We start from the raw sequence: 18,710 nt of genomic DNA, 5'->3' as shown, positions 1-18,710 counted from the left end.
GGTAGTTTTAGGGCTCTTTGCTTAACATCTGAGCTCAAAAGTCAGCTGCATCTGTAACAGACAGAAACTAAAAAGTTTGTACTAACAACCTTGCTCACAGCGGCGTGCTACAGTGTTTCTATGCAATGCTATGATACAATTTGACCTAAATACATGATTTTGATGACAAAGGATATTATTATTTCAATGCCACATGTGGAATATCTCAGGGTAAGCACGGTAAGATAAAGAATTGGTGTCATCAAACAATAACAAAGGTTGAAACAAAGTAGAGCTAGAGATAGGAATATGGTTATTTCTTTAAGGCCATTTTTTGTTAATGGCTAAACAGAATAGCCCTTTGTTTTGATTCCCCATTTTTCATTGCATGCAGTATCACGTGAGTGATATTGAAACTCTTTTTGGCAGTTTTAGTCAAGACTCCCAGTAAACTATGCTGATACTAAGCAGATTACTGTTTGAATAGAAACTTGCCACAGGAATCATAGCGAGTTATGCTCTAGGACCTAATAACCTGCTTCATCTAACAAAAGAAAAGCCATTTTAGCAGCAGAAGCAGCTATTTTTTATTCAAAAGATGTATTTTCTGTTAATAATTGAAACTTGAAAAGTCCATGTTGTGGTCATTCCAGGAGATACAAGCTTTTTCTAATTTTAGTTGTGGATTAAATGTGAGCGAAAATAACAATACAAAAATAGTGGCACTGTCTGTAGAGGAAAATGAAATGCCCTAAGCACCAGTAATCAAGTTTTTTCAAATGACACTTTTCACGGATAAGTACTATAGCTTGGTCAGCCAATGTGATTCTTTTCCCTTTAGATGCAAAAAAGTAGTCTGGTTCCTCTGGATTAAGCGCTGATATTCAGGGTGCTTTACCATTCGGATGCAGAAGAAACTGCCTCTGTATGTCAATGAATATGCATAAAACCAATCAGAGAAACAAAGCTTGTGTCAGAGGCATCGCAACAACCAGACTGCTGAATGACTCTTGTCAGTTTTACAGTCAAAACATGTTGATCCAAAGTGGCATTTGCAATTCTGCAGTTATCTTGATTGTTTTGATTAGTAGCTCTTGAATGATCCTGCATAGGTTTTGCGACTGCAGTACATTCTGTCCCGATGGAAATGGTTGTGAATGGGAGGTTTACCAGAGCTATTTCATAAGGGGGAATATTCGTCAAGTGAATTGTCAAGGTTGTCAAGGTTTTAGCCTGGTTGGCCAGGCTAAAAGTACTATGACTTGTAATGTAAAAACACCGTTAATTTAACACAGTTGTTGTTATACAAGTTAAACTGGAAAGCGTTTTGCACCCTTAGCAACAGATCACAGCAAGTTACAAACATATGTAAAGTATATATAATCGTTCTGACAGGCTTACTGGTCAGTATTCAGTGTGTTGATGACAATAGGCTCATGTACCCGAGACAACATTACCCATCCTATTTAACCATGAGGAGAATATGGTAAAACTGACACCAGCGTGACTATAATCAAGGATCCAGTTGTTAACACCTGATTTACATCATCTAAACTACATTTTTTTCACTGCTGACATTTGGCTATCCGCTGTTTGAAGTGGGCTTTGCTGACGTGGACTGTGCTGACGGGATCATATTCTTTTTGTTGTCAACTCTGAGTGAATGAGAAAGTACCTTGTGTCCTGACTTGTGGGTATGACAAATGCGCCAAAATAACAAAATCTTGGTTGACTGTGATAAGCTCAAGTCTGGGCTGATGACTAATCCTGCAGATGACTGATACCCTGGTTGTGCTCGTGTATGTTCTTACAGTTGGTCAAAGAATACTTGAATGGGAAATAGGGGTGTAACGATACACTAATCTCACGATACGGTACGATACACGATATTGAGGTCACGATAACGATACAATACGATATTATAGCAGTATTTTTTAACAACCTTGATAGAGGAATATATGACTGGAAAAAAATTGTGTTTTATTTGAAAGACACAAAATACAAAACAATGCTGTGCGTTTGCCCTGTTGTTACAGTTTGTAATGCTTTATAACTGTTTAAGTTTTAAAGAGAAAGCCAGGCCAACCATTTTCCACAAACTGAACTAAAAGTAAATGTCAGGTTTGCATTATGCATCTTCAGTTTCATACAAGTACAAATATTTTGCCACAAACTGAATAGTTTCTGTCATGTATGATTTGACTTTTTTCTTTTCCAGAAATTTAACAACTAAAATTGAATAAATAAATAAAAGTTAATAAATACATACAATTTTACATCATAAAAAAGATTGATTCATGCTCACCTTATAAGTGTAAGAGGAGATTTATTTTTGTTAAGAAGATTATTTTGGTAATTCAGGGTTCATTATTTTATAAATATATTCTTTATATTCTGTAAATCAGGGAATTACACTAGTCAGTTTATCAGTTGTTAGTATGTTTTAGATTGGGCGGAGTGATACAGCACTAGGTGCTGTGTTGATGTTCTGAAATCCTACGCTGTTGAGCGGACATTGAAGTACACGCAAACTCACGCAGAAGTTGTCCCTTGTTTATCCTACTCACGACCCCAAAAAGGTTTAATTTAATAAGGTAAGGCTTAACTCTACACCAGACTTAAGTAAGTAAAGGTTCAGAGCTCAAAACGGGACTACTTTCTTCTGAGCGGAGTAATTTATTTTTTATTTTTTTTTATTTTATTTAACCTTTATTTAACCAGGAGAGAGTCTCGTTGAGATTAATAATCTCTTTTACAAGAGAGTCCTGGCCAAGACAGGCAGCAACATGGTTACAAAAACAAATAACATAAGAACAATTAAAACAGTTTTAACAAAACAGTAAACAGATCGCAAAAATAGTCAAAATCAACAACAATCAAAGCACCTACAGCTAAATGTACTTGCTTCCAAGTCTTTCAGGAGAACTTTAAAAGCATCAAGTGAGACCAGATCTCTTAATTTTAAAATTTTCTGCAACTCATTCCATGCATAAGGAGCAGCATAGCTGAAGGCCCTACTACCTAGTTTAGTGCGGACCCTAGGTACAGACAATAAAAATAAGTCCTGGGAGCGAAGGTTATGACTCCCAGTGCTTTTTTGAAAAACATAATTTCCTAAGTAGAGTGGAAGTTGGCCAAGAATGGCCTTATAAACAAAGACATGCCAATGATAGAGTCTACGGGTGGACAGAGCAGACCATCCGACCCGAGTGTACAAAGAGCAGTGGTGAGTACGAGATCTAAAATTTGTTATAAATCTCAATGCTCCATGATAGACAGTATCCAATGAGTGAAGACATAGAGCAGATGCATGCATGTATAGGACATCGCCGTAGTCAAGCACAGACATAAAAGTGGTGGCAACAAGTCTCTTTTTGGCTTCGAAGGAAAAGCAAGCCTTATTTCTAAAATAAAAACCCAATTTTAGTTTCAACTTTCTTACAAGATGCTGTAAGATTTTGGTCCGCAGCCGCGGTCGCGGTCGGATGCGCGTTTCTAGTCAACACAATAGATTAATATTAATAACCCAATATCGCGATACAGTTTGTCACCTCCACGACACGTATTGTGACGTTTTTGTATCGCGAAATTTCGTGGCACGATATATTGTTACACCCCTAATGGGAAATGAACATGCTTTTTAGGTGCAATGTTGATATTTGTGGACATCAAATACAGTATATACAAGACCAAACACATCATGAGACCTTCTGATACCCCTTTTTTCCCCTCATTTATCTTGTCCTCTTTTTCTCACTTTGCTGTCCCTTGGGAGACTGGCAGAGAAAAGAGTCGGCAGTATGTTTAACCTTTGAAACTGGCCTGCTGTGCTGAGCAAGGCCTGCCATCTGTTGGCTCTGTGTGTGTGCATGTGTTGTGTGCGCATGCAGAGGTAAATCTCCCCAATTTTGATGAGCGGGGACAACAGTGGAGTCACCATACAGATGAGATGGCGAGCAGTGGCCGACTTTCTCAGGAGAAGGTTGGGGGGGTACTACCAAGGTGGGATCACCCACACACAAACATACCCACAGCCCCTCCTCTGTCAGAGGCTTGGTGACACCATGTCTCCCACGGCGATCGTGGGTCCAGCCTGGGTGGCTCCAGGGCTGGTGTGTATGTGTATATGTGTGTGTCACACCAATGGGGTCCCTGCCTGGGCCACCATATGCCACCCACCCAGCCAGGGAGAAGAGAGGGGTGGGGGCGACCCCTGGCAACTGAAGCCACCAGTTGGCTCATTCTCTCAGTCACACGCCGGCCGGGCGCCATGTTGAAAGTCCCACGGCTATTTATCTGTGATTGAGACAGAGGGAAGTGGCCAGAGAAGTGGGTGTGGAGTCTATTCTTCTGACTGTGATAGATTCTTTTTACAAATGATAGCATGCATGCTCTCACATATGCAGACTCTTAAATGCATGGATGGATGAATGATAGGAGAGTGGAAAGGGTGACAACACAGGAAAAACAAGTAGTCATGAGCATCATGGGAAGACCTCCATTTTTCTGTGGAGGAAGCAAAGCTAAGTCTGTGTTACACTGATACAGAGCCAAAGCAAATGATTTAGACAGATTATGAGCATTTATACCTAAACACACAATCATCATGCTAAAATCCTTGTTGGCATCATGGCTAAAATACTAGTGTGATTGGATCATTTGTGTATTTCAAAAAAATGGTAACTGAAAATAAGCTGGTGGTGGCAACTTTAGTTTATAACATAAACTCTATAAAAATAACTGAACAAACTCTCAAACACCACCAACAGCATTCTGGGGAGTGGTTTTGAAGCTCATTCTTTGGACCTATGGGAGGGGTTGGCATTTTGTCGGGAGCTAGTTCCACCCGACCCCAGTCAATCCAAAAATGAGCAGAAAGAACAAGCGTGAAAGGGCCGTTGGAACATGGCTGTGTTACATAACTTACCATAGGCTAGCAGTTTTAGCTTCACTGATGCAAACCTATGACGCTAACTTTCCCTAACAGTCATCCTGATCAACTCTGTGATGGAATCTATCCTCATTTACAATGTTGCAAACCAAACCACATTTGAAACAAAGACTGTTGGAGCTCTGGCTGACCTCACCAATACATCACTAGCTGAAAGTCGAAGCTAGCCAAAGTACAGCTACGTGGATCGGCTGAAGTAGCTGTCCACAGTGCCAGAAGCAGCAGCAGACTGGAGTCACAGCCCAAACGCTTGCAGACCAACAGCCTCAGCCGCAGGGGTCTGTTGGTGCAATCAACAGCACAACAAGCTATATCTAAATAAAATAATAGAGATTATGCTCTTATCACCTCATTCACAGCTCATATAGGTCACTGCATCTTCCATGTAGCTAATTAGATAAAGCGATGACAGATAGCTGTTAACACCAATGAAATTCTTTCACTCATCATTGGAAAACACTAAAAAAAACACACCCTTAATTATACATTCATATGTGGCTTCATGTCAATTTCTCATACAGTTAAACTTGAAATCTTGTTATGGAAACCAAATCAGAACTTTATATCAGACTTTAAATGCATTTATTTTGGGCTACATGTATGGACATTTGAACACTTGGGTTAATGGAGATTGACTCACTCTTGAGACCAATTCATCATTTGATGAATTGCACATTTTGCCACTTCCACAGGTAACCAGTTTTTTTAAAACCATTTTAAACCGTACAAAGTTTGGGACGGATTGGCATATGTCTTGTTCTGCAGTACGTAATATCATGAAACAAGTACAGGAATAAATTAATCATGAAACACTGGAAACTACAAAGATATGGCTGAGGAAGAAGAGGTCCACTAAGTGGATAGTTGGTCCTATATATTTGGTGCCAATCTTCTCTATTTGTAACTTTTCACAACCTTGTAAGTCTTCAGCCCAGTTTTCAGTGCTGTTCATCAATTTGTATACGCAATCAAACTCAGCCTGTCACTTCCTTTCCTGCTTCAGTTTTCCTTCTTTTTACCTATTACAATCATCTTTTGCATCTCTCATCACCCCACCGCAGACATTAACTTCAATATTACCATACTCATATATTCTTTGTACTCTGCATACATGTCCTTGCACTCTGTACTCTTTATACTTTGCATACCTTGCACTCTGTACTCTGATCATTGCACATCTATACAAATACAGTATGTATATACACTTATATGCACATGCATTTAGTTTACCTGTGTATATTGTTCATATCTCTATAGTGTACATATTGTTCATACTACATCTTATATTACCTACCTGTATATTAATATAGTACAGTACTCTTGACTGTATATACTGTTTATTCTGTACATACTGCACTTGCTGCTTTTGCACTTCTGATTAGATGCCAAACTGCATTACGTTACCCTTTATTTTACAAGGGTAATGACAAATAAACTTGAATCAATCAATCAATCTATCTATCTATCTGTAAGTCTACCACCTTCCCTCCTTCCAAGTGCCTTCCATCTCCACTGCTGACTCCTTGTGTGTGTGTCGACTTGAGGTTTAGAGCTGAAACCAGAGTATCAAGTCAGAGAAACATATGACAGGGAAACAACCTCACAAGCCTCCATTAGTGCAGCCCACAGCACCGAGAGTCAAAAACACAGTCTGCATGTGAGTATGCTTTTGAAATATTGGAGTACATGTACAGTACGTATAGGCAAATGCACAACTGAGACAATGCAAGAGTGCATTGCATTGCAATTGGGAATGAATCAATATGGGTTAACATTGGTCCACATATCTAAGTTCATGTGATTATCTGTGCATGAGTGTGAATGTGAAGGAAAAAATAGCAACGGACTGATCTAAAACCAGAGGTTTGAAACTCTGCTCACTCACGTGGACTCTGGTCCACGTGAGGATTCTGCAGGATTCTGTAGTCTTTATGGTAATAAGAGATTTGGCCTTAGCAGATTAAAATTTCAGGCTAAAAAGCAGTTGATATACTGTACACACAATGAAATAGATGTAAGGAAAGATGTAAGACCAAGCTTTTAAACATCATGACATGTCAGTTGATGACATGTCATGCAAATGATTGTAAAAAAAGTTGTATTTGTTTATGTATAGCCATTTTTATTGCTTGACTGGTAGTCAGGGTTTGAATGCCTGTTTAAATTCAGTTTAAATAAAAAAATATATGTTATCACAAGTTAACATTTTACAGACTATTTTATGGCTCCTTTTTCAAAGATCCCTTGCTGCTGCTAATGACAGACTAATCATTCCTGCTGAAAAGAGGAAAATCACTATTGGCCTATATGCAGTTAGGACTTTCATCATGTTGTGAATTGCAGCTGAATTGCAGCTGAAGTGTATAATATAGAAAAGACTCACATTTGAAAGAAGCTCAGACATTGTTTCTTGTTTTCTTTTCCATATTTTCTTACCTGCATTAGATTTAAACCGCCTTCTATTTGCCATCTAAACCAGCAGAAGTGTTCTGCTCACAGCAGTGATTAGATAGATACTAATTGTCAATCACACACAGCTTTCAGTTTAATACATGAAAGACCTGAAACCTCTTTTCTGTCCTCCCCTCCTACTCACTAAAGGGAGAAGATGAACACTGTAACTCATTTAGCATGTGAAAGAATTGCAAACAATAGCTTGCGTGGGTGACACGGTGGTGTGCATAATATAATGATACATTTGCACATAAAATAGTAATGAATACATTTTACTTTCAGTAACCTTTCAAAACAGTCAGGGTCATAATACCTATGAAAAGACAGGTTTTAAAAAAAGAAAGAAGGTGGATGCAATGAATAAATGGTGGGACGAATTTTCACAAGTTCGGGCAAAGAAGCTGAAGGCTCTATCTTCCATGGGGGTAACTGGATATGTGGTAGTGTGAGGTAGAAAGAATACCTATGTATCGGTGTGTTTCAAGAGAGGTTTGTAGGAGGGAGTATCAAGGAATGAGTGAAATTAATGATATGACATTGTAATGACAGCATGCAACTGAGGATGACACTGAGTCTTAACATGAGGGGAGGGAGAAACTGAAGAAATATCAGATTTTTCGAGGGCTTCGACAAATCTACACCAATCATGAGAATCTTGGTTTTGTTACTATTATGTTTGAGAATGTTTGAGAATGTCATAGGAGTACAAGACCTTGATTTCTATGCAGGCAATCAGAAAGAGAGATGTATATGAATTAGGGTTGTCAAGTTTAATGCGTGGGTTAGGGTTACTGTTTCAGGAAATATGACCTTCGCCTCAGCCTGTAGTTTGGGGAAACAAGAGATAATGCAGCTGTAATAGCCTGTAAAATACAATGCAGAAGCAAGGGTCACATGAACTATTGGTTTTCTGAAGAGTGGTTATAAAACCTCTTCTCTTCCTGTGCCCTCCTTCCTCCACTATAGTTGCAGTTCAGGTAAAACCTTGTTTTCACTTTGCACACACAGAGTTATACACAGACATACACACCTGCTCACTGACCTACATACTCACCCCACAGTTTTGGGGGACAGATAATCGCAGTAGCCTAGTCTTGATTCAGTTTTAGAGACCTGAAATGGTTGGTGTTTGTGTCTCTGCCTTTTCTCGTGTCTGTTTGTTTTCTCTCTTGCAGATTCCAAAGGCCTGTGTGGGGTTTCCCTGGGTTTCTCTCATTTCCGACTAGCAGCGGATGCCACCCCTCAACACCCCCCATCCCCCTAACATATATGTCTAAAAAAATAAAAAAAATATTAAAATGCATAGCCTATATATGCTTTAAGTTTTACCAAACTTGGTATTAACCATTAATACTGTATATATGCAGGCAAGGGGGGAAAAAAAGCAACGATTGTTAAAGCAACGATAATCATCTGCTTCTGTATTATTGCAGTTTTAAAAATATCTGTTCAAGGTAAACAGAACAGTAAAAAAAGATAATTTGTGCCATTAATTGCGAGTTAACTTTGACAACCTTTGATTAGAGTTAGCTGCCAAAAAGCAGTAATTTATCATTTTTATCAGGGCTCTCTCTGTGCTATGGAGTGGATGGAAAACAGACTACCTATTAGCTGAAAAATGAGCATGAACCTAGGATAGACTGTTTTATCAAGATTTTAGATAGAAACGTGATGTTATGAATAGGACAAAAGCTATTGAGATGACCAGGGTCTAGGCCGGGTTTTTTAGGTGTAGCAGCTCTTTCGAAAGATGACAGAACATGACAATAGGAAAGGAATGACTGTCTGATGGACGTACTGTATCATAATAAGGTCAGATATTTTGGCGGCAGGGGGGGCTTGAAACATCCAAGTGAAAAGAGAGAGAGACTAGGAGAACCACGAACTGTGGTTGACCTACTTGTAAAATTTGTTATTGAAAAAAAACAAACATTTAAGAGTGGTAGCAGTGTGTTATTTACAATGGAAAACAGAGTCCTCGTGTTCCCATCAAATTAACCTCTAAGGCTTACGTAGTAGGTGGATTTTGCTCTAGAGTCTGTTCTTGTATTGAAGAATCCATTTATTGTACATTTATTTGTGAAAAGTAGGTCCACTATTCTTGTGAAGACATTACAAGGCATAGCCTTCAGCTTTTTCAGCTGGGAGGTGGCCAAGGTTTGGGGTGAAGAAGCCTGGGCATTTTAGATACCACTGAAAAAGGAAGTAACTTGTGAAATATTAGAAGACAGGAGTGAAACATTAAAAGTTATTAAAATGTGATCCAAAATGGAGATATCAGCAGCCATAGAATCCAGAGGAGGCACCTGAAAGAACCAGATCTAATCCAGAGCATGACCTTTGGAGTAAGAGGGAAAATGAATATGTTGCTGTCCAGACAAGATCCTTTGTGAGAGTGTTATTGACGTTGTCTATGTGTATAGTCAAATCTCCCACGGAGATTATTGTGAGATAGTGAACATACAGTAGGTGTGCAAGAAAGATGGTAAATTAGGTCGATTAGAGGAATAGTAGGGGTTAGGCCTTTTTAAATGAGAGCTAAACAGGCACAGACACGGGTGACATATCCCACTTCTCATTGTAGATTGTTGCCAGATCTTTCGCATCTAGGGGTGCAGCGTTGTTCTACATTAAGGCCACGTTTACACGTAGCCGGGTATTTACAAAAACGGATATTTTCCCCTCTCCGTTTTCAAAAATATCCTCGTTTACACGGACTCGCATGAAAACGCTGTTAACGTCATGCCAGCCAATCAGAATCCTGGAAAAAACATCAACAAATGACACGTGTAACTTCCAGTTAAGGCTGATTTATGGTTCCGCGTTACACCAACGCAGAGCTTACGGCATAGGGTACGCGGCGACGCACACTGTACGGCGCGCATCGCCGCGTACCCTACGCCGTAGGCTCTGCGACGATTTAACGCGGGACCATAATTCAGGCTTCACTTCCAAGACGGAACAAGAGTCTAAAACAGGTAAAATAAAAGAAAATATGGCCAAACAAATTGTAAACACAGGTCGCACACTAGGGCTGCAACGATTCGTCGACGTTGTCGACAAAAATCGATAATCAAAATTGTCGACAATGAATTCCATTGTCGACAATTGTCGCCAGACGTGTTTTTCCAACGGAGTGAGGCGTCTCACTTCAATACAATCTCTGCCGAGAGTCGCGCATGCGCGATAGCGTCTCTGCCGAGCGGTAGCGGGTAAACAATAATGACGGTGTCCCGTCCTGTAGCAGCTGCATGTAGCAAAACTTCTAAAGTTTTGGAGCCTTTTAGCCTCGATACGGTAAATAAAAAGATGACTTGTAAGGTTTGCAAAGCCGACCTTGCTTATCACGGGAGCACGTTGGTAATGCACAAGCATTTGAAGAGAAAGCACGTTGGGTCTGGGTGACGAGTTTCAACAAATGATACACCAGTTCAACCCAGAGTACGTCCTGCCATCCAGAACCGATTTCACCCACTTGATACAGAAAAAATATGAGACGTTTTATTTTATTTTTTATATAACACATTTGCCTGTTCTTAAAAAATGAAAAATAATGGACAGATGTTTATTTATTCATGGATTTATGTCTGACTGATCACTGTGCCTGTCCTTGGTTTTAAATAGGACATTTTATTAACTTTTTGTATGAACAGCGGCAAAGTTGAATAAAATATCTACAGGACTGTCTCATAAAATTTTTATATTGTGACAAAGTTCTTTATTTTCTGTAATGCAATTAAAAAAACAAAAATGTCATACATTCTGGATTCATTACAAATCAACTGAAATGTTGCAAGCCTTTTATTATTTTAATATTGATGATTATGGCTTACAGCTTAAGATTCCCAGAATATTCAAATTTTTTTAGATAGGATATTTGAGTTTTCTTAAGCTGTAAGCCATGATCAGCAATATTAAAATAATAAAAGGCTTGCAATATTTCAGTTGATTTGTAATGAATTCAGAATGTATGACATTTTTGCATTACAGAAAATAAAAGGACTTTATCACAATATTCAAATTTTCTGAGACAGTCCTGTATTTTTCATTGAAGTACCCATCTTTCTCGTGTTTATTATCATTTGCCACATAATTAAAGCGACATACTAAATTTAAGAAAAAATTACTAATTATCCGATTAGTCGACTAATCGTTTCAATAGTCGGTGACTAGTCGACTATTAAAATAGTCGTTAGTTGCAGCCCTATCGCACACATGACGCTGCTGGTGACGTTTCTGTCGCATAATGTGACGTAAATCTCCGTTTTCCTCCGTTTTCTCGACGCAAACGTGAAAACTGAGTTTTTGAAAATTTCCACTTTGGCCAGAGTTTTCAGAAATGATCGTTTTTGGGGGCTTTGACCTCCGTTTTCGTGTAAACGAACGGCCAAAACGCATGAAAACGCCTCCGTTTTTGCCCCGTGTAAACGGGGCCTAAGGGATGAGGCCGTTATTGGTAGTAATTAATGCCAATTTGAAAAACTGCACCTTTCGATAAACAGCTGGAACCATTAAACAATCAAAGAAGACGAGAGGCACAAATGGTGGAAAAAGACATGGAAATCTTGATGGAAATTTCATTTTCATTCAGTTGTTTATATACAGGTGTATGGATGTGATTATAACAATTATTCAAAGTGACCATAGTCAGCTCAAATAACTGCAATCAGGCGATCATATAATAATTGTAATAATAAGCCTACTTAAGGAATGCAAACAAAAACAATGTTGTATATTTTCAGTGTTGCAATGAGCTGATTCTGTCCTGCAGTCAGAAAGGAGAAAAGGGAGCAGGCATCAGTCCCACTCTGTCCAGATCTTTAATATGTTCTGATTAGAAAGAGAAAAAAAAATGACTGGCATTTATAACCTCCTCATTTGTCCTGTTGCGTTTGAAGTGAAGGCCCTTAAGAACAGAAGAAAAAAATCTAAGGAAAGAAGAAAGTGGGTAATATTAAATCAAATTAGAACCAAATGAGGCACGTGGCAAACTGTCCAAAACCACTCTTCACTGGGTTCTCTGAGTACTGCCCTCTTTTTCCACTAAGAAATTAGTGATTTTCTGTGTTCTTTTCATATTCCCTTTGTGCAGAGTTCATAAGGATTAGCACTAAACCCCATTGCCCCCCTGCACACCCAGCCCAACACTATGCTAAGTATTACAATCTGTGTTTTCTCGTGTATGTGTGTGAGCTTGAATATCAAGGAGAAAATTAGCCATGCAGACATGAGTTTCTGCCAGTCTGAGTGTGTGCTTATGTTAATATAATGGCAGAGAGAAGGGCTGGCTAGTTTCTCTCTTGACATCAAAGTTAAGACGTCATCCTCACAGTGCTGTCAGCATGGCGTTATCCATGAAGACAGCCTGGCACCAGGCAGAGCTGCGGGCCTTCGGTGGATGGAGAGGATTTAAGCTATGCAGTCCACACCGCATAACCACAAACCTTACGATCAAACACTTGCTGCTGTGGTACCAAGTCAACGCTTTTTCATTTTCAACTCTTATTTATCAATCAAATATGGTCTCAAATGGTACTAAATGCTAAATTAAACATTGATCTTCAAGCACGTCTGTATACAGTTACTGTACGTATTCAGGAGCACTGCGGGCGAACTGGCTTGAGAAATAAAAGCTGCTTGACTGTTATGCATGACTCCCTCTCTATTTTGCTCAGTGGTTTCAGTAAAGGGCAGGAACTGGCTTTCTGTCATCATGAGATGATATGGAAACAAAAACGTATTTGCTGGCCCGATGCTGAAACAGAACCAGGATCCATTTATAGCAGAGGTATTGAGTCTCTGCCTCTACTAAATGTCTCCAGTGTTTACGTCATGTACAGAAAAACAAGGAAACAAATAAACTCCCCATTGGGAAAAGAACTATGTTATGTCTAGATCTTAGTTCATATACTGAAACTATAACTCTTGTGATGTTAATTGATACAGTATGAGCAGCAGACTGGGACTTGAAAACAAATGGCTTCATGTCCAAGTAAAGCAAATGCAGAGAACAGTTTAGAAACACATTCTTCAGTTCAGGAAATAATTTGTGAAATATGCAAAAAGACTCCAAACTATGCAGCAGTAAGCATTTTTCATGATTTTCATAATTTGTGCAGGCCAGAAATCAGGTATCAGCGATGTAATGGATCCCTTCCTACACACTGCAATCACAATACAACACCACATATGTTACTGCATCAGTGCACATACAGGCCCAAGTTGAATTATTTACACAGTTTATTAAGGAAACTAAGTCCACAGCCATAAAGTGACAAAAATATTTCATATTGCACTGCGCACTGTGGTTTCACCTCTAAGCTGTTTGATTCAATAAAATGATCTCTGCTCCGTTTGTGTGATATATGTTATTCATTTGGGCTGGTGTGAAAGCTGTTATTGCATATGTCACTGATTACATTGTAACTCTTAACAGGTAGCGGCTTCCTTTCTGTTTTTCCCTTTAAACACTCAGCCTCCCCCTCCTTCCACTCTTTTCTCCAACCGTACCCCTGAAGCCCATTTACTATGATTACCAATAACACTATCATTATCTTTTATTATCAAATGTTTCCAAAGCTTTGCTGGTGCTAATGGACTTTGATAAAGCTAACAACTCCCGTTTCCAGCTTGCCTCCGAATTCTCTTAATGGCCACGGCCTGTTTGGGTCTCTGACTTGAATAAACATAAATGGCAATGGTCCACTAAAGCGTTAAGGCATCTGAGACTGCTTTTCTGCGCAGGGCTGCTGGGAGAGTTCCAGCTTAGTATTTTACATGTCTCTTTTATCACATTAGACTCCATTTATAAAAAAAAAAGAAGTAAGCTGCACACTGACACATATTCTGAAGCCTGAATTCTGATATCATGAAGATGTCCAACAGCTCTAACAAAATAAAGTACTAGAATGTCTCAACATACAGTATAATAAACAGCAGGTAAAATATCAAATCATTGACTCATTGAATGAGTCACAGCAGTCGAAATGAGACAAAAATTAAAAATACATATTATGACTCATTAGTAATTTGTAAGTATGGACACAAACACACACTCTTCAGTTAGTCAGTTCTGTTGGGAAAATTCAATTTTACAACTATATTCTAATAAGCTCTTTGGGACGGCCGTGAATCAGTGAGTTTAATATCCTTAAAGTGGCCGATGGATCAATCCATGGACCTTTCATGTACCAAAGTGTTCTTAGGCAGGACACTGAACCCCACATTAACTGATAAGGTTGTGATTGTGGGGGAACAAACATCTCTTATGTATAGAGTAAATATAAAAAACACATACTACAGTGAGTGTGTAAATGAGCAAATCAGTAACAAAATATAAAAAACTTTATCGCACCTGGTCAAGGTCAACAAGATGCTATAAAAATGCAGAACATTTATTTCATGCCATTGTGTAGCTCTGAGATGACAATTCCATCATTTTCTTTTTATAGATCTTAATAGCACTTAAGTTTACTAGATTACTAGGTAGGGCTGGGCGATATGGACCAAAAGTCATATCTCGATATTTTCTAGTTGAATGGCGATACTCGATATATCTCTCGATATTTTTTCTGTCCCTTAATTGGGGTTTCCTCCAAAGCATTATAGCATAGCATCTCTGTTAGCTTCATTTTTTTCTGAGGCAAACCCTTAAAAAAACAGTCAGTTTTAATACAAAGCCTCGTGCCAAATGTCACACAGGTACCTTTGTTAATAGAGGTCTGCACAATATCAAAATGTATAAAACAAATGAAATAAAAATAAACTGCCTGCATATATAGAATAAAAATGCTTCTTGAATAAAATAAAACAAATATCCCTTTCCTGCATAACAATTAAATTAAAATACACTGTAATTAATACAATGTAGACAGTAACAGGCAGACTTTTCCACTGAGGTTGACAGTTGTGCAAATAACAAAACATTTGTGCAAATCTCAAATAAAACATTCAAGTCAATTTGTCACAAAATAAGCTATATCAAAATCATTAAAAAAAAAATGTACATTTTTTTTTTTTTTTTTTTTTTTTTTTTTTTAAATCGATATAAACAATATTGTCTCGTACCATATCGTGTTTGAAAATATATCGATATATATTAAAATCTCGATATATCGCCCAGCCCTATTACTAAGATAACGATGCTTTCCAGAGGAGCTGCTCCGCTCTTGTCAGGGGTTGGACAAACCCTACTGCACCTCCCAGTAGCATGACTCAACCCTCAACCCTAAATCTGTCCTCCCGGGGCCCCTTATTTAGTGTGTCACAAAATGCAAGTCACACTCCTGCAACAGTGGCTCGGGCCGGAGAAAGTCAGAATCCAGCTGTAGCCGAGCCCCCCTCATCCCTCTTGTAAATGAGCATGTCCAATCTACCCACTGTGTTACATTAAAACCAGACCACATCAATCAGGGCCTGAACTTTAAAGGCCAGGTCCCTTCTCCAGCAACATGGGAGAAAAACACGGAGCCGTAAAAGTAACGGACCTCACACCGCACAAACACCTCAGCTCATGCACTTAACACCACGGTTCTGTTGGTGGACCACACATCACAGTGTCAGTCCGAGACCACACAGTAGGTCTCTTAAGGCCAACAAAAGACCTTGTAAGACCTCACACCAGGCCCTAGCATGACTTGATGGGGCTTCAGAGAATCACACACCTGTAATTCCACAAACCGCAAAATGACTCTACTGAGTAGCTAATGTAGTCCCTGCGCGGCAATAACTAACCTCAAAAAAACTTCAGAAATGTGACTGTGCAGATCTTACATAAAAAATGAAGTGCAAAGGATGAATAAGAAAGGATTTTGCGCACAGGCACATGTTCCCAGTAGTGAGAAAAAGCATAAAGGAAGAGCCAAGAATACATAGCAGGAAGCTGAGGAGCAGCAACATGAGGGGAGAGTGAGAAGGATTCCCATGGGAGGGGACAGGAAGGCAGTCTCGCGATGGAAAGCTTTCAAATTCCTTTCATCGGCTGCCTGAAGACCGGAGCTTTACAAGAGCAAGATGAGCTGGCGCCACTAGAGCTGCTTGGAGCTCCTCAACGAAACCAAGATGCTGAGACGGGGAAGGACCCTATCACCACCCAATCACCTCCCTGGCTGCTCTCTGCCCCGACAAAAACACCAGCCACCAATCCCTGTCAACCAGAGCCATGACTTTGTAAACAGACACATAGCAACACCACTGAACTGAAATTGTCTTTCTCTTATGAGGTGTTCATTTATGGATTGGAACCACATCAAGAAAATTATTATCTTATTAACAATCCTACAAGTGTTACGAGTTAGTCTTCCTGCAATCTGAGACGTTCAAAGCCATGGAAATGTTTTAGACTCGGTATTGCCATCTGGGGCTGGATGATATACCAACATTTCTGTTTGTATCAGAAAATACTGTTTTCATATGAACTGGCACACTCTAAAGCTGTTTCAGAGTTCACATTTTTCTTCGTTCACAGATAGGGCTGTTCGATTAATCGATTTTAAATCGTAATCGCGATTATGTAATTAGAACCATGTTAAAACGTGAAACTCGTAAAATCGATTTTTCACTTTTTTTTTTTTTTTTAACCTTGTCTGCACACATATTAATGATTGATACCATATTAATGATTGATGGAAATACCTCTCAATACCTGCGACAAGTGCCCCATCGGAGAGGCTCTTTAGTGTAGGAGGGGGCGTTGTAACATGCCACCGGGCATCCCTCAAGCCAGATGCCGTAGACCGGCTCGTGTTCCTTGCAAAAAACTTGCAAATGTGAACAGCAAGTGTAATGACTGACATTACACACCTCTACCTCCTTCATGGGTTGCATTTTTATTTAGCATGCAAAGACCCAGTTTAGTTTAATTAGAAAATGTCTTGTTTTATTTAATTGGAAATATAACTTACTGTATGTTTGCAAGTGCTGATTTGCTGATTTTTTTTTTTTTTTTCAGTGATAAAACTTTATATTTTATTATATTTTTTTAAACTTTTTTTCAACTTATTTTGCAGAGTTTTGCACTTTATTCATTCATTTTTGGTTTAATAAGAGCAAAGTTTGCACTTAAAGCCCAATGGGGCAAATGTTCAATAAAAAGAATTTGAAATCATTTCTTTGCCTTTTGTCAATTCACAAAATAATCGTAATCGAAAATCGGATTTTGAGAGAAAAAAATCGAGATTTTATTTTTGGGCAAAATCGAACAGCCGTATTCACAGATATTCACACACCTCCATCCCCACCTTCCCCTCTGTACATGTCACCAACAAAGTGAGCTTTCAAAGAAAGTAGCATTTCATTTATTGGCGTGCTGGACAAGCCGTGGTTAAATCCTCCTGAAACATCAAATATAAGCATAAAGGTCACATGACCGCAAACACTCACCTTTTCTCCCTCCCGTTATTCTTTGTTAGTCTATTCTGTGATAAAGTAATAATCTATTTGACCTTAACTATCAGCAAAACAGCAACTTCTTTTGATTTAGAACACAAAGTAATGCAGGCCAAGAGCACTTTCACAACTTCTGATTTTGTAACGGTAATGAAATGATGTTTATACTTATCCATTATCTATACCCACTTTATTCCTATTTAGGATCAAAGGGAGATCAAAAGGAGTGTATGTGAGATCTCCAGATCTCACATACACTCCTACGGGCAATTTAGACTCTCCATTTGACCTGACATACATGATTAAGAACCACGGGAGGAAGCCTTCGTCCTCAAAGAAAACCCACACAAGCACAGACGTGCCCCAGCCAGGATTCAAACCAGAAACCTTCTGGCGGTGAGGCAAGAATGCCAACCACCAACGGACAGTGCTTCCCATGATTCAAGATTCAAGATGTTTATTGTCATACACAACAAGAAAGCAAGTTCTCTGTGCAATGAAATCCTTTCTTTCCTGTCCGACCTGATGCTGGTGTGTACAGGTACACAAAAATAGAAAAAAAAACTGAGAATGCAATAACTAAAAAAAGCTAAAGTAGAGTAAAAATGAAATAAAATAAAATTGTAAATAAAATTAAAACAGTGAAATGAAATAAATAAAAAACACCAAGAATAGAATAAGGCATACAATGCAATAAGAAAAAAACAATGGTACAACTCAAAGTATTAGGGCTGGGCGATATATCGAGATTTTAATATATATCGATATATTTTCAAACACGATATGGTACGAGACAATATCGTTTATATCGATTTAAAAAAAAAAAATTTTTTTTTTTTTTTTAACATTTTTTTTTTAATGATTTTGATATAGCTTATTTTGTGACAAATTGACTTGAATGTTTTATTTGAGATTTGCACAAATGTTTTGTTATTTGCAC

General features: G+C 38.7%; 1 protein-coding gene across 1 annotated transcript in view; it reads right to left on the bottom strand.

Annotated features, from left to right (window-relative positions):
* Nucleotides 1-18,710, bottom strand: part of LOC133419084 (ankyrin repeat and fibronectin type-III domain-containing protein 1) — a 176,143-nt gene that overhangs the window by 41,124 nt on the left and 116,309 nt on the right. The window lies entirely within an intron of this gene.

This window comes from Cololabis saira, chromosome 19 (assembly GCF_033807715.1).
Source record: "Cololabis saira isolate AMF1-May2022 chromosome 19, fColSai1.1, whole genome shotgun sequence".
NCBI lineage: Eukaryota > Metazoa > Chordata > Actinopteri > Beloniformes > Belonidae > Cololabis > Cololabis saira.
The sequence above is the reverse complement of the archived record's forward strand: the minus strand, read 5'-3'. Positions and strand labels throughout refer to the sequence as shown.